Here is a 13,914-nt window from a genome sequence, read left to right as displayed (position 1 = left end):
GACAAAGACACAATATGTTAATAAAAGTTTAAATGCATCAAGAAGATATAACAATTATAAATATTTACACACCTAATAACAGACCAGCAAAATATATGAAGGAAAAACTGACAGAATTGAAAGGAGAAATAGATGGTTCTACAGTAGTAGTTGGAGATTTTGATACCCCACTCTCAATAATGGATAAAACAACCAGACGGAAGGTAAGTAAGGAAATAGAGCACTTAATACGATAAACCAACTAGGTATAACAAATATACGTAACACCCTGCCCAACAACAGCTATACACATTTTTCTCAAGTGCACATAGAACATTTTCCCCAATAAACCATATATTAGGACACAAATTAAGTCTTAATACATTTCAAAAGATATCATACAAAGTGTCTTCTCTGACCACAGTGGAATGAAGTTAGAAATCAACAACAGAAGTAAAACTAGGAGACAAAAATTGTAGAAATTAAGCAAAATTCTCTTACACAATTGATGGATCAAAGAAGAAATCAAAGGAAATTAGAAAACGCTTAGAGATGAATAATAATTTAAAAAAACAGGAATTCCCTGGTGGTCTAGTAGTTAGGGTTCTGTGCTTTCACTACAGGGGGGCATGGGTTCGATCCCTGGTCGGGGAGCTAAGATCCTGCATGCCACATGGTGTGGCCAAAATAAATAAATAAAATAAACCACACACATCATACCAAAACTTAAGAGACACAGTAAAAGCAATGCTAAGAAGGAAATTTATAGCTATACGTGCTTATGTTAAAAAAAAAATCTCAAATCAACAACCTAACAACAATTTAAGGGACTGTAAAAAGAACAAACTAAAAGCTAGTGGAAGGGAGGAAATAAAGACTAGAGCAGAGATAAACAAAATAGAGAATAGGAAAATAATAGAAAAAATAAATGAAGCCAAAAGTTTGTTCTTTGAAAACATCAGGAAAACTGACAGACTTTTAGCTGGATGGAATAAGAAAAAAGAAAAAAAAGTCTCAAATTACTAAAATCAGAAAAGAAAATGGGGAGATTACTATTGAGTCCATAGAAATAAAAAGGGTCATAAGTGCAGTATGCACAATTGTACACCAACAAATTGGATAAACTAGATGAAATGGACATTCCTAGAAACACAAACCCTGCCAAGACTAAATCACCAAGAAATAAAAACTAGTATAACTAGTAAGGAGATTGAATCAGAAATGTAAAATTTCCAGACAATAAAAGCCACAGACCTGATGGCTTTACTGGTTAACTACCAAATATTTAAATAAGAATACAATCCTCAAACTTTTCCAAAAAAATTGAAGAGGGAACACTACCTAACTCATTCTACAAGGCCACTATAACCCTGATACCAAAGGCAGACAAAGACACTACAAGAAAACTATCTCTTATGTACATTGAAGCTAAAGTCCCCAATAAAGTACTAACAAACTAAGTTAGAAACATATTGAAAGGATTATACATCAGGCCTACGTGAGATTTCTTCCTGGAGTGAAATGATGCATCAACACAAAAATTGGTCAGTGTAATATACCATATTAACAGAATGAAGGAAAAATCTACATGATACATCTTGAGTAATGCAGAAAAAGCATTTGACAAAATTGAACACTTTTTCATGATAAAAACATGCAACAACTTGTAATAGAAGGAAACTACCTCAACATAATAAAAGCTATAAATGAAAAGCTCACAGGGAACATCATACTCAATGGTGAAAGACGGAAAGGTTTTCCTCTAAGATCATGAACAAGGCAAGGATGTCTGCTTTCAACACTTCTATTCATCATAATACTGGAAGTTCTAGCCAGAGCATTTAGGTAAGAAAAAGAAAAAAAAGTATCCAAATAAGAAAGGAAGAAGTAAAACTATCTCTTTGTGCAGATGACCTGATCTTATATGTAGAAAACCGTAAGAATTCCACCAAAAAACCCAAAAAACTAAAACAAACCAAAAGGGCTTCCCTGGTGGCGCAGTGGTTAAGAATCTGCCTGCCAATGCAGGGGACATGGGGTCAAGCCCTGGTTGAGGAAGATCCCACATGCTGCGGAGCAACTAAGCCCGTGTGCCACAACTACTGAGCCTGTGCTCTAGAGCCCGTGAACCACAACTACTGAGCCCATGTGCCGCAACTACTGAAGCCCACACACCTAGAGCCTGTGCTCTGCAACTGCGACAAGAGAAGACACCGAAATGAGAAGCCGGCGCACTGCAATGAAGAGTAGTCCCAGCTCGCCTCAGCTAGAGAAAGCCTGCAAACAGCAACGAAGACCCAACGCAGCCAAAAATAAATAAATAAATAAATAAATGTTTTTAAAAACCAAAAAAACTATTAGAACTAATAAATAAATTCAGCAAAGTAGCAGACTACAAAGTCAAACACAAAAATCTGTTGCATTTCTATACACTAACAATGAACAATCTGTAAAGGAAATAAAGAACAATTCCATTTACAGTATCATAAAAAAAAAACTTAGGAATTAACTTAACCAAGGAGATGAAAGACTTGTACAATGAAAACTACAAAGCATTGCTGAAAGTAATTAAAGAATACACAAATAAATGGAAACACATCCCATGTTCATGGATTGGAAGACTTAATATTGTTAAAATGTCAGTACTACCCAAAACAATTAGGGATATTTAGGATTGCATCCCAAAGTTAAAAAACTCATTCACATTTATACCATTTTAATTTCAATAGCATCCTCTACTCCTATCAAGCTTTTTTACCACCCCTTTCATTACTGCTGTTAGAAATTATATCTTTATGCATTGTGTGTCCAAAAACAGGTTAACAATTGTTTATGCATTAGCTTTTAAAATCACATGGAAGATAAAAAGTGGAGTTACAAACCAAAATTCCAACAATACTATATGTTTTTATAATTGCCTGTGCATTTACCTTTACCAGAGATCTTTATTTCTTCATATGGTTTTGAGGTACTGTCTAGTGTCCTTTCATTTCAGCCAGAAGGACTCCCTTTAACATTTCTTGGAAGGCTGATCTAGTGGTGATGAACTCTTTCAGCTTTTGTTTATCTAGGAATATCTTAATTCCGCCCTCATTTTTTTTTTTTTTTTTGCCTCACGGCATGTGGGATCTTTGTTCCCCAATCAGAGATCAAACCCACGCCCCCTGCATTGGAAGCACAGAGTCTTAACCACTGAACTGCCGGGGAAGTCCCCCACTCTCATTTTTGAAGGATAGTTTTCCCAGATACAGGATTCTTCACTGACAGTGTGTTTTTTTTTTTTTTTTCTTTCATCACTTTGGATATATCAACCCACTGCCTTCTGGCTTCTGAGGTTTCTGATGAGAAATCTTAGTGGGCATTCCTATATGTGATGACTTGCTTCTCTTGCTGCTTTCAAGATTCTTTTTGTCTTTGTGTTTTGAAATTTTGAAAATAATATGTCTTGGTGAGGGTCTTCTTGAGTGTTTCCAATCATGTCTGTCATCAAAGTTGAGAAGTTTTCAGCCATTATTTCTTTAATTAATCCCTCTGCCCCCTTTTCTGTCTTTTTTTCCTTCTGAGACACCCACAATGCATATTTTGGTCCCTTAGGCTCCATTTACTCTTCTCCAATCTTTTTCTTTTTGCTCCTCAGACTCAATAATTTCCATTTTCCTATCTTCAGGGGTGCTGATTCTTTCTGCTGCCTGCTCAAATTCACTTTTGAAATCCTCTAGTGAATTCTTCATTTCAGTTATTGTACTTTTCAGATACAGAATTTCCTTTTGGTTCCTTTTTATGCTTTCTGTCTCTTTACTGATATTTTCCTTTTGTTCAAGTATTATTTTCTTGATTCTGTCCTTGTCTTCCTTTATCTCTGAATATTTTTAAGACAGTTGTTTTAAAGTCTTCTAGAAACTCCACCATATGCTCTTTCTTAGACAAAGTTTCTGTCAGTTTATATTTTCCTTTGAATGGGCCAGATTTTCCTGTATCTTTATATGTCTTATGATTTGTTATTTTTGTTGAAAACCAGACATTTGAATTTTGTAATGTGGTAACTCTCAAAATTTTGTAATGTGGTAATTCTCAGACACCCCCCCCCTTCCCCAGAGTTTCCTTCCTTCCTTCTTTCCCTCCTTCTTTCCTTCTTTTTTTTTTCTCTCTTTTTCTTTTTCTTTTTATTTTTTTTTAAATAATTGTTGTAGGGTGTCTCTGTGCTGGGTATCAGCCTGAGGTACAAACTTAAGGTCTTCTCAGGTTTTTTCTGAGACTATGTCTTTTCCTGGGCATGTGCAGTGACTTTCTAGATTCCCCTGTATATGTGGTTGCTTTCAAATGTCCCCATCCTTAGGAATTCCCTGGCGGTCCAGTGGTTAGGACTCAGCACTTTCACTGCCGAGGGCCTGGGTTCAATCCCTGGTCGGGGAACTAGTATCCCATAAGGTGTGGGGCACAGCCAAAAAACAAAAACCCCCAAAAATCAAATGTCCCCTTTCTAATTGTCTGGCTTTCAAAAGGAGAAAAGGGAAAAACAAAAGGGGGTGGGGGACAACAGACTCTGTCTCTTTAGATTCTCTGGAAGCCACTTCAGCCAGTGGCTATAATATGACTATAATGATGACTGCCCGCCTCTGTATCTGCACGTCTGTGATCAGAAGAAGCAATCAGCAATCAGTGCACAGATCCCTGGTATTCAGAGAACTGGGTCCTTCTTACTTACCTACCCTGGCTCCCATAAACCACTCCAGCAACATGGGCACGGCTTCCTGCTGTTGGGCTGAGGGGACTGGGAAATGGGTACCTGCTACCATGTATGCTAAGAGATAAATTGCCTGGAATTAACCAGGACTTACCATCTAAGCCCTCCCTGGAAACTGAAAGCTTTCCTGTAGACTCCAGAGTTCCAAAATAGTTACTTCAGTCAAATTCTGCCAGTACAATTGTTGTCTGGGTGGGAAGACAGATTCCTGGCACTTCCTACTCCATCATCTTCCCTGATGTCACTGCTATATAAAGAACTCTTATATAAAATTAAGTAACCCAGTTTATAAATCACAAAGACAAATATCCCAATTAAAAATTGGGCAAAGGATCTCTATAGACATTTCTCCAAAGAAAATGTACAAGTGGCTAATAAACACATGAAAAGACGCTCAGCACTATTAGCCATCAGGAAAATTCAAATCGAAACAACAATAAGATACAACCTCACACCCGCTAGGATGGTGTGCTAGGTCGGAAAATGGCATCTCAAAAGATAGAGCCATATCGAATCCCTGGAACCTGTAAATGCCATCTTATGTGGCAATAGATGTGATTAAGCTCTCCCTTGAGAGGGAAAGCTTACCCTGCATTATTTGAGCTGACAGTAAGTGCAATCACATGTATTCTTACAAGAAAGAGACAGGGAGTTTTGAGAGAGACACACACAATAGAGAAGGATATGTAAGGACAGAAACAAAGATTGGAATGATGCAGCCACAAGCCTAGGAATGTCAACAGCCACCAGAAGCTGGAGGAGACAAGGAACAGAATCTCCACTAGAACCTTCAGAGAAAGCACAGCCCTGCTGACACCTTGATTTCAAACTTCTGGCCTTTAGCACTGCCAAAAAATAAATGTCTGTTGTTTTAAACCACCAAGTTTGTGGTAATTTGTTATGGCAGTCCCAGGACACAAATGCAGATGGCTATAATAAAAAAGACAGATAACAAATGTTGGTGAGGATGTAGAGATATTGGAATTCTCACACACATGCACTGCTGGTGGGAATGTAAAATGGTCCAGCAACTTTAGAAAATAGGCTTGCAGTTCCTCAAAATATAGAGTTACCATATGATCTAGCAGTTCCACTCAGGTATAAACTCGAGAGAAATGAAAATATGTTCTCACAAAACCTTGTCCATGAATATTATAGCAGTATTATTCATGAGTCAAAAAGTGGAAACAATCCAAATACCCATCAGCTGATGAATGGATCAATAAAACGTGGTATACACATACAGTGGATTATTATTTTGCATTGTACTGTTTGCTTTTCTTAGTGCCTTACAGGAATTCCTTATATTCAAGATCTAATCTTTTGTTGATGATGTGCATGAAAATATCTTCTCCAAGTTTGTAGCACGTCTTTTCCTTTCTTGATATTTTAATGTAAAGTGGATTTAACTTGTATTTTCCTGATTGCTGACAAAATTAAGTATCTTTTTTTTTTTTAATAATCAGTTTTATTTATTTATTTATGGTTGCGTTGGGTCTTCATTGCTGCACGCGGGCTTTCTCTAGTTGTGGCGAGCAGGGGCTACTCTTTGTTGCGGTGCACGGGCTTCTCATTGCGGTAGCTTCTCTTGTTGTGGAGCACGGGGTCTAGGCACACGGGCTTCAGTAATTGTGGCTCAGTAGTTGTGGCTCATGGGCTCTAGAGCGCAGGCTCAGTAGTTGTGGCGCATGGGCTTAGTTGCTCTGTGGCATGCGGGATCTTCCTGGACCAGGGCTCGAACCTGTGTCCCCTGAACTGGCAGGCGGATTCTTAACCACTGGGCCACCAGGGAAGTCCCAAATTAAGTATCTTTATGTATGTTTACTGCCCATTTGCCAGCCTATTTGGGAAGTGCCTTTTCAAGTCTTTTGCCTATTTTTCTACTGGGTTGTTTGACTATTTCTTAAGGATTTGTAGAAGTTCTTTATATATTCTGAATATGAGCCTTTGTCAGTTATATGTGCTACAAATATTTTCTCCAAGGTATTTGCTTGATTTTGTTTGTTTACTCCTTGAATGATGTATTTTAGTGAACAGAAGTTCTTAATTTTACTGTAATCAAATTTATCAGTCTTCCCTACCTGAAATTCCTGAAGATATTATATTATCTATGTTGTATTCTACAAACTTTATATTTTGTCTCTCATATTTAGACCTACAATTAATTTTTGTGTATGGTGTGAAGGGGGAATCACGCGTTTTGTTTTGTTTTTCTCATATGGGAATATCCACTTGTTCAGAACCATTTACTTAAAAGACTGTTCTTCCCCTACCGCTCTACAATCCCCACTTTGTTGTAAATCAGGTGTCCATTTATGTGTTGGTTGGCTGCTGAGTTTTCTTTGCTATTCCACTGAAGTATTTTTGTATTTATACACTAATACCACAGTGCCTTAATTACCAGACCTTATAATAAGCCTTGATCTCCAGTGACACCATCCTCCTACCTTGCTCTTCTGACCTAAAAGGGTTTTGGATATTCTTGGTCCTTTGCATTTCTATATAAATTTAGAATCAGCTTGCCAAGTTACACAGACACGTACACACACACACACATACACACAACCCTTCTGGCATGTTTGTTTCGTTGTTTTGTTTTTGTTTTTTTTTTTGGCTGTGTTGGGTCTTTGTTTCTGTGCGTGGGCTTTCTCTAGTTGCGGCAAGCGGGGACCACTCTTCATCGCGGTGAGCGGGCCTCTCACTATCGCGGCCTCTCTTGTTGCGGAGCACAGGCTCCAGACGCGCAGGCTCAGTAGTTGTGTCTCACGGGCCTAGTTGCTCCGCGGCATGTGGGATCTTCCCAGACCAGGGCTCGAACCCGTGTCTCCTGCATTGGCAGGCAGATTCTCAACCACTGCGCCACCAAGGAAGCCCCTGGCATGTTTTATGAGATAGCACTGAATATGTAGATTAATTTCATCAAAGAGTTAATGTGCTTATAATAATGAGTCTTCTGATATGTAAAAATAGTACTATTCCACCTTTTATTTAGATATTCTTTCATTTCTCTCAGTTCTCTCTAGTTTTCTATGCAGATGCCTTGTGTACCCTTTATATAATAGTATATCTATTTATTTTTTATTTGTTTATTTTTTGGCCGCGTGGGGGCTTAGTTGCAGCACGGGCTCTTTGTTGTGGCACGCGGGCTTCCCTCTAGTTGTGGTGTGCAGGTTTTTTTCTCTCTCTGGTTAAGGCATGCGAGCTCAGTAGTTGTGGCGCACGGCCTTAGTTGCCCCAGGGCATATGGGATCTTAGTTCCCTGACCAGGGGTCAAACCCGTGTCGCCTGCATTGGAAGGCAATTCTTTACCACTGGACCACTGGGGAAGTCCCTATATAATAGTATATCTTTTCACAAAAATTCATTCTCTAGCTCTTTGTGACTACTTTATAGAAATACAATTTCTTTTCATATTTTGATCTTTTTTTCAATTTTTTTTTATTAATTATTTTATTTATTTATTTTTGGCTATGTTGGGTCTTTGTTGCTGCACGCAGGCTTTCTCTAGTTGTGGCGAGCGGGGGCTACTCTTCATTGTGGTGCACAGGCTTCTCGTTGCGGTGGTTTCTCTTGTTTGTTGCAGAGCAAGGGCTGTAGGCGCGTGGGTTTCAGTAGTTGTGACACGTGGGCTCAGTAGTTGTGGCTCGTGGGCTCTAGAGCACAGGCTCAGTAGTTGTGGCGCACGGGCTTAGTTGCTCTGCGGCATGTGGGATCTTCCCGGACCAGAGCTCGAATCCGTGTCCCCTGCATTGGCAGGTGGATTCTTAACCGCTGCACCACCAGGGAAGCCCCGATATTTTGATCTTATATCCAGCAGCCTTACTAAAGTCATCTATTAATTCTAATAATTTATCCACGTATTATTTTAGATTTTCTATGTACATATTCTGTCATCTGCAAATAATGACAGTTTTATTTGTCCCTTCCCAATCCTTTTATCTCTTATTTCTCTATTCTTCCTGCACTTACTAGGAGCTCCAGTGCAATCTTGAGTTAAAGCAGCCCTTGTGTTTTCTTGACGACAAGGGTAAAAGCTGGGAACATTTCAACATTAGGGATGATAATGTTTGCTGCAGATTTTTGTTTAGATATATTTTTTTTAGCTTATTTTATTTTATTTTTAACATCTTTATTGGAGTATAATTGCTTTACAATGGTGTGTTAGTTTCTGTTTAGATATTCTTAACAGATCAAGGAAGTCCCAATCTATTCCTAGTTTGCTAGGGATATTTAAACAATTGTTTTTCTGCATGTATTGGGATGTTCATATGATTTTATTTTCTCCTTTATTCTACTATTTTGGTGAATTACATTGACTGATTTTTTAATGTTAAACCAAACTTGCCTTCCTAGAATAAACCCAACTTGGTTGTGATATACTATGTTTTCTATAATCACTGGACTTGGCTTATTAATATTTTATTTAGAATTTTTTTAATCCATGTTCATAAACAATGTAACATTGGCATGTAATTTTCTTTTCTCATAATGTCCTCGTCAGATTTAGGAAAAAGGCTACAATGTCCAACTAAAACCAACTTGTGAGTGTCTCCTTTCTTTTTTTAAAAAAAGTTATTTTATTCAAGTACAGTTGATTTACAACGTTGTGTTAATTTCTGCTGTACAGTATCCTCTCCTTCTTTTCTTTGGAAGAGTTTGTGTCAGATTAGTGTTACTTCTTTTCAAAAGTTTGGTAGGACAGGGAATTCCATGGCGGTCAAGTGGTTAGGACTCCGTGCTCTTGCTGCTGAGGGCCTGGATTCCAACCCTGGTCGGGGAACTAAGACCCCACAAGCCATGTGGTGTGGCCAAAAAAAAAAAAAAGTTGGTAGGACACCTAATAAAGTCATCAGGGCCTAGAATTTTCTTTGTGGGAAGGTTTTGAGTTACAAGTTTATTTCTTTGTTGGTTATAGGACTATTTAGATTTTCTATTTATCCTCACACAGTTTGGTAAGGTGTATTTTTCTAGAAATTTGTCCATAGTATCTACATTTCTAAATGTATTGTTATAGGGACTTCCTTGGTGGTGCAGTGGTTAAGAATCCACCTGCCAGTGCAGGGGATATGGGTTCGATCCCTGGTCTGGGAAGATCCCACATGCCGTGGAGCAGCTAAGCCCATGCGCCACAACTACTGAGCCCGAGTGCCACAACTACTGAAGCCTGCTTGCCTAGAGCCCATGCTCTGCAACAAGAGAAGCCACCACAATGAGAAGCCTGAGCACCGCAACGAAGAGTAGCCCCTGCTCGTGGCAACTAGAGAAAGCCCACGCGCAGCAACGAGGACCCAACGTAGCCAAAAATAAATAAATAAATTTATTTTAAAATAAATAAACAAATAAAGATTGTGAAATAAATAAATAAATAAATAAATAAATAAATGTATTGCTATAAAGTTGTTCATAATACCCTCTTATTGCCACTTTAATGTTTGAAGGAGTTCTAACAATGTCTTTTTTTTTACTCTTGACGTTGTTATCTGTGCTACTCTCTTTTACCGTGATCAATCTCACCAGAGCTGAGACTTGTAGCTCCATTCATTCTTTCTATTATGTTTGTTTTCTCCTCTGTGTTATTTCCTTTCTTCTAGTTTCTTTGGGTTTAGTTCACTGTTCCTTTTAAAGCTTCTTGAGATGCTTGCTTAGGTTATGCATTTTCAGTCTTTCTTCTTCTTGTCTGAAAGAATGTGTATAAAGCTGAAATAATGTGCTCTTTTGACCATTTGGTACAACTTACCTGTAAAACTGTTTGGGCTTGCTTCAATTTCTTTAATAGTTATAGAGCTATTCATTTTCTGTTTCTTCTTCAGTAGTGATGATGTTTTAGTTTTCTAGCAATTAATTTCTTTCATATAAGCTTTAGAATTATTGACACAGTTTGTTGATAGTAGTCCCTTAATTTTTTTAAAATAAATTTATTTATTTATCTATCTATTTATTTATTTATGGCTGTGTTGGGTCTTCGTTGCTGTGCGTGGGCTTTTCTCTAATTGCAGTGAGCCGGGGCTACTCTTCGTTGCGGTGCGCCCTTAATTTTTTTTAGTATCTTATTATTTATTTATTTATTTATTTATTTATTTATTTATTTTGGCTGTGCTGGGTCTTATTTGCAGCACATGGGATCTTCGTTGCTGCATGCAGGATGTTTAGTTGCAGCATGTGGACTCTTAGCTGTGGCATGCATGTGGAATCTAGTTCCCTGACCAGGGGTGGAACCTGGGTCCCCTGCATTGCAAGCGCAGAGTCTTACTCACTGGACCACCAGGGAAGTCCCAGTAGTCCCTTAATTTTTTAATCCGTGCAACACTCGTGGTCATACCCTCCTTTATATTTTCTAGTGTGCTATTCATGCTTTCTCTCCTTTATTCTTAGTTAACCAGGCTAGAGTTTTGCCTTTTTTCCTAGTTTTTTCAAAGAACTATTTCTTGGTTTTGTCAATTTCATTTTACCTTTGTTCTCTATTTCAGTAATTTCTGCTTTTCATTATGATCGTTTTACTTTCTTTGGGTATACTGTGTTATTTTTCTAACTACGTAATATTAACACATAGCTCATTAATTTTTAGCTCTTCCTCTTTTCTTATTTAAGCATATAAAGCTATAATTTTCTCTCTAAATGCCTCTTTTGTTGTACCCCACAAGTTTTGATGTGTAAAATTTTCATTATCATTCAGTTCTACTGTTTTCTCTTGATTTCTTCGAACTATAAATTATCCCTGTGTATGTGTGTGTAGGCTTCTGTGTTTAGGGGAGTTTTAGGAAATTTGGGGTTTTGTTGTTGTTTGTATGTTTGTTTGCCTGCATTAGGTCTAGATTCAAGAGTTTACTTTAACAGAATCTCTTTTGGGGCTTCCCTGGCCACAGAAACCCGTTCCTACTTATTAATATTCAAGCGCATCTATTATTCATCTGAGCTTGGACACATTACACACTCCGAGTCATCCATGCCCCTGCCCTCTTTGTGAAAGGAGGCTTTGAGTCTGGTGGTCCCACAGGGAGGGCGTGTAGGTGGGACTCAGGGCTGACTCAGAAGGCCAGCCCTGGACAGCTCATGTCTGAGGTCGCAAGAGCTGGAACAGAATTTTGTCTAACAGCTTGGCAGGCTCCAAGCTGCCTCGCCATACCAGCTCCTGAGCTGTCCATGTGAAGTCAGGGATTTATCAAGATGAAATGCTAGACCTTTGAGGGTTTCACTCCTTCAATTCTGCCCTTGTTTTTGAGCTGGAATCGAAATGACAGCAAATATTTTCCAAATGCAATAGTGACAACTGCTTTCCCGGCTGACACGTGCTGAGGAATATGATGAACCATCAGAATCGCTGTGATCAGCAGATGGGGAAACAGGAGTGAGGGAGGGCAGGAAGGGTCTTAGGCAGGGCCACTCACCAGTCAGGTGCAAGGGTGGGGTGAACTTCGTCTCCTGACAGCTACTCTCTGTCAGCTTCCCACATCGAATCCATAATGAGGGATGGAAAGGTGGTCAGTCAAGTACTAATTACGCCCTCGTGCACTGACTTCAAGACGAAGTTAAATCCATTACCAGCAAGTGAAGAATTACCTTCCTTTCTTTCAAAACCACAAAAATAGTCAATATAAACTGCCTGCATATTTTAGCCACACTTTCTTGGTCATTTTGTCATTTCAAGTTGGTGACCTTGGGCAAGTTAGTTAGTCCCACTAAGCCCGAGTATATTAGGCTTAGTAATGGCCCTCAAAATGTCAGGTCCTGGGCTTTCCTGGTGGTGCAGTGGTTAAGAATCCACCTGCCAATGCAGGGTACGCAGGTTCGATCCCTGGTTGGGGAACTAAGATCCCACATGCAGGGGACGGGGGAGGTGTCAACTAAGCCCACACGCCACAACTACTGAGCTCCCGCGCCGCAACGAGAGAGCCCATGGGCCACAAACAACAGAGCCTACGCGCCCTGGAGCCCGTGCCACAACTACAGAGAGAGAAAACCCGCATGCCGCAACTAGAGAGAAGCCCGCGCACCACAAAGAAAAATCCCTTGTGCCTCAACGAAGATCCTGCGTGCTGCAACTAAGACCTGACGCAGCCAAAAAAGAAAGAAAGAAGGAAGGAAGGAAGGGAAAGAAAGAGAGAAAGAGAGAAAGAAAGAGAAAGAAAAAGAAAGGAAGGAAGGAAGGAAGAAAGAAAGGAAGAAAGGAAGGAAATAAAGATACTAAAGATTCAAATCACCCAGATATAAAAAAAAGTTTAAAAAATAAACAAATAATAAGCATTTATTTAGCTCAGGGATGCGTAGGTAAGCTGGTCCCTCTGCTGATCTGGGTGGCTCTGGTTGATCTCAGCTGGGTTCGTCCACTCATGCACCTGCAGTCAGCTGTGGACTGTCTGAGGGCTCCCTAGTTTAGCATGGCCTCAGCTGTGACAAGTGTCCTTTTAAGAGAAAAGCGGTGGGACGTTAGACGCACAGAGAGAAGAGGAGATGGCACTGTGACTGGAGACTGAAGTGATGTGTCCACAAGGCAAGGAACACCAGCAGCCGCCAGAAGCTGGAAGAGGCCAGGAACAGATTCTCCCCTAAAGCCCCCAGAGGGAGTGTGGCCCTGCCAACACCTTGATTTGGGTCTTCTGGCCTCCAGAACTGTAAGAGAATAAAGGCATGTTGTTTCAAGCCACTGTCTGTGGTCATAGGAAACTGACACGCCGAGCCCAGGGAGACCAGGGAGGATGCCGCGTGGGGCACTGTGGAGATGCTGTGGGTGCTGCACACTGGTCCCCAGGGGAACCCACTGTCCTGCTCGGTGGACGTGGGCCGCTGGGGTTTTCTCCTGTCCAGACCCAGCTGGTGCCCCTTCCTGCACCAGAGTGAGCCCAGGCCTGGCAGGCCCCAGGCAGCCCCTGGGAGGTCAGAGGTGGAAGGGCTGCCATCTCTCCAGCACCTCTCACTGGCGAGTCCCTGGCGAGTCCCTGGCGAGTCCCTGGCGAGTCCCTGGCTTCTGCTTCCTCCTGGTCCGCTGAGGGGTTAACCACGTGAGCAAACTCAGGCTCCTTCCTCTGAGCTCTGAGGAATAAGTCAACTACTCATCACTCATTTTCATTTTCATTTTCTCACTGCCCAAATTCAGGAGCCCCAGATCCTTAAGTCTGTAAAAGTCCACTGGAGCCCAGGGCTGGCTGCTGCTGGGGGTGTAATCTGGGGCAGGAGACCCACCCCCAAGTGAGCTC

At 40.3% G+C, this 13,914-nt stretch overlaps 1 long non-coding RNA gene across 1 annotated transcript in view; it reads right to left on the bottom strand.

The window, feature by feature from the left end:
- Window positions 1-13,914, bottom strand: part of LOC309655688 — a 19,522-nt gene extending 5,608 nt beyond the window's left edge. Inside the window, exon 1 of the long non-coding RNA XR_014260938.1 lies at window positions 12-13,914. This is a non-coding gene — a long non-coding RNA (uncharacterized lncRNA). The remainder of the gene's footprint in view (window positions 1-11) is intronic.

The sequence above is a fragment of the Balaenoptera physalus genome, assembly GCF_965194825.1.
Source record: "Balaenoptera physalus genome assembly, chromosome: 2".
Classification (NCBI taxonomy): domain Eukaryota; kingdom Metazoa; phylum Chordata; class Mammalia; order Artiodactyla; family Balaenopteridae; genus Balaenoptera; species Balaenoptera physalus.
Note: the sequence above shows the minus strand (reverse complement) of the source record. Positions and strands in the feature narration are given on the sequence as shown.